General features: G+C 36.2%; 1 non-coding gene across 1 annotated transcript; it reads right to left on the bottom strand.

The window, feature by feature from the left end:
- Nucleotides 1-565: 565 nt before the first annotated feature.
- LOC113603330 (U6 spliceosomal RNA) lies at nt 566-672 on the bottom strand. The gene has a single exon (XR_003424909.1). It is a non-coding gene; the product is annotated as a U6 spliceosomal RNA (small nuclear RNA).
- Between the last annotated feature and the right edge of the window lie 2,113 nt (nt 673-2,785).

Raw genomic sequence — 2,785 nt, 5'->3', positions numbered from 1 at the left:
GAAATACTGTAGATGACCTTGATATAATTTATCAACAAAAAGCATTCTCTCCAGAAACCTTAATAAGTTAGCAATGAGTTTCTGTGGTGGGTTTTTTTTTTTCTTCCTTTTTGACATTTTGACTTACATTATTTCCTTCACAGGAGCCATGTTTGAGGAAAACAGTGATTCTCACTAATGGCTACATGCAGCCTGTCCTTACAGCATGAATCCAGATAACCAACAAAATATCCTAATACCAATAAATATTTTTTTTTGCATGACACACTAGAAATTAACTTTGCAAATTTGCTTTTTTGAAAAAAAAAATCTTTGTTGCACAATAGATCACTAGTTGCCAGACTATGATTTCACACACTAGGAAAATTACCAAATTTGGGGGGAATTGACATAAAGTCATCGGATATTTTCTCTTGCCAAATACAGACACTACAAGGGGAGAAAATCCCCTAGAATCTATTGTCAGAATTATTTCATGAAAGAATGTTTTTGTGTTAATAAGTAAGTTAATCAATATTATTTGCTGATTTAGTTTCCTTGTTTTTCTGCTTATATCCTACTTTTTCTGTCCAAGTTCCATACCAAGCTTTTGTGTGTCATCCTTGTGCACAGGCCATGCAAACCTTCTCTGGATCATTCCAATTTCAGTAGATGTGCTGCTGAAGTGAACACTGTATCGATCTTTTAAAGGACATCTTTCAGGGGCGCCTGGGTGGCTCAGTGGGTTGAGCATCCAAATCTTGGTTTCGGCTCAGGTCATGATCTCACAGCTTCATGGGTTAGAACCCCCATGTCGGGCTCTGTGCTGGCAGCTTGGGGCCTGCTTGGGATTCTCTTTCTCTCTCTGTGTCTCTGTCCCTCCCTCCTCCCTTTGCCCCTCCCCCACTCACACTTACTTCTCTCTCAAAGTAAATAAACTTAAAAAAAAAGACATCTTTAAAAACAAAATAAAATAAATCACATCTTTCAGTAGTAATTTCATTGAAGATGAGCAATTAAAACCATGGCATCTGAAGCAGAATGCCTGTGCTTGAATCCCAGTTTGGTCGGATACTAGCTGTGTGACCTTGGGCATGTTACTTAGCCTCCCTGTATCTTAGTTACATCATCTCTAATATAGCAATATTAATAGTATCTACCTCAGAGGGCTGTTGGAAAGATTATGAGTTAAAATATATAAAGCGCTTAGAACAGTGCCTTGTAAAGTTGTGTTATATAAGTACTTGCTATTATTGCCAAACTGTGTATGTCTTACCATGTCCATGTTTTGTCCTCATTCTTGAATTATAGTTCATTTAAGCATGGGATTCTATGTTGAGCAGTATTGCCTTCCACCATTTTCAAGATATTACTCCATTTTCTTCTTGCGTCTCTCATTGTGGATGAGAAGTTTGTCTTTTCTTATGGGTAACAATCACTTTTCTCTCTGATTTGCTTTTAAAGTTTTTCTCTGTACATTTGTGGTTTTATTATTCTATGTCCATGTGTGGATTTAATTTCATTTTTTCTAGCTCAAAATTCATTTTGCCTCTTCAAATTGAAGATTCACATCTTTCTTTAATTGTAGAAAATTCTCAACCATTGATTGCATTAGTTATGAATAGATTCTGCCATAAGTGACCTTAAAAAACAACTCTAAATCAAAGTGGTTCATACGAGATGGAAATTTATTTCTTTTTCACACATATTAGGCTATCCAGGTGGTATTTGATGGTGTCAGGAGCTCAGGGACTCTTCTGTTTTATTCTACCATTCATTCTCAGTAAGTAGATTCTCTAATCAAACTTAAACAATACCATTAGTGTTTTAGCTACTAAGAAGGAAAAGCTGGAGAGAAAAATCTTACCTCCTCCCTTTAAGGACATTTCTGGAAGTTGTACATGCTGTTTTGGCTACATCCCAGAACAGAGTCATATGGCTAATCTAGGTATAGGGGAAACTGGGAAATATTGTCTTTATACTGGACAGCCAAGTTCTCAGCTAAAAGTTGGTGATTCAATGAAAAAGGCAGAGAGGCAGATTGGTTACTGAGAACAGGTAGTCTCTATCATAGCCATTTTTATTGCAGATTTCTCTCATATTCCCTCTATTGTGTCCTTCTGGAACACTTAGTAATGTTCTATTCTCTGTGCCTCTTTTCTTTTTAATATTTCTTTTTATCTTTTTGTGTTTCATTCTGTGAGATTTCTTCAACTGTCTTCCAACTTTGTTTTAAGCTATGTTTAGTCTACTGAGCTTTTTGTTTTTTATCTACTGAGTTAAGTTTTAAAAAATGATATATACTTTTTATCTTTAGAATTTTTATAGCTTTTTTCCCCAGAAATATGCCTCTTATTTTTTGTGCTGTTCTGGTTTTTCTGTATAGTTTTTATTTTTTATGTCCTGAATCATTTAAGCTTAGTAATTTTATAGTCTCTTTGCTCTCTTGTCTGTAATCCTTGGGGGATGAATTCTGCTGACTCCCTCCCCTGGAAGATGGGTACATTTTTTCCATCTTATCTTAGGTATTGCTTTCCATCCTGTACCCAGGATTGTAAAGTGTGACAATGGGGCAGTATTATGTTTGTCTGTTGTCTATACTTGGGTCCTTCACGTTTCTCTGATTCTTCTGGTTCTTTGGTTCTCAGGTTTTCTGTTGCAACCTTGGTTTGGGTTTTCTGCGCTATTACTCATGAATACATGCTTGGCTCCCATTTTTTGCACGACTTAGTTTAGGAGGTGTGTTGTCTGGGTGATAATCAGTTTGTTTTACCCCCTACCTTGCAGTCTAATCAGAAAGAGAGAT

Source organism: Acinonyx jubatus, chromosome A3 (genome assembly GCF_027475565.1).
Source record: "Acinonyx jubatus isolate Ajub_Pintada_27869175 chromosome A3, VMU_Ajub_asm_v1.0, whole genome shotgun sequence".
In the NCBI taxonomy this organism is placed as follows: Eukaryota; Metazoa; Chordata; class Mammalia; order Carnivora; family Felidae; genus Acinonyx; species Acinonyx jubatus.
Note: the sequence above shows the minus strand (reverse complement) of the source record. Positions and strands in the feature narration are given on the sequence as shown.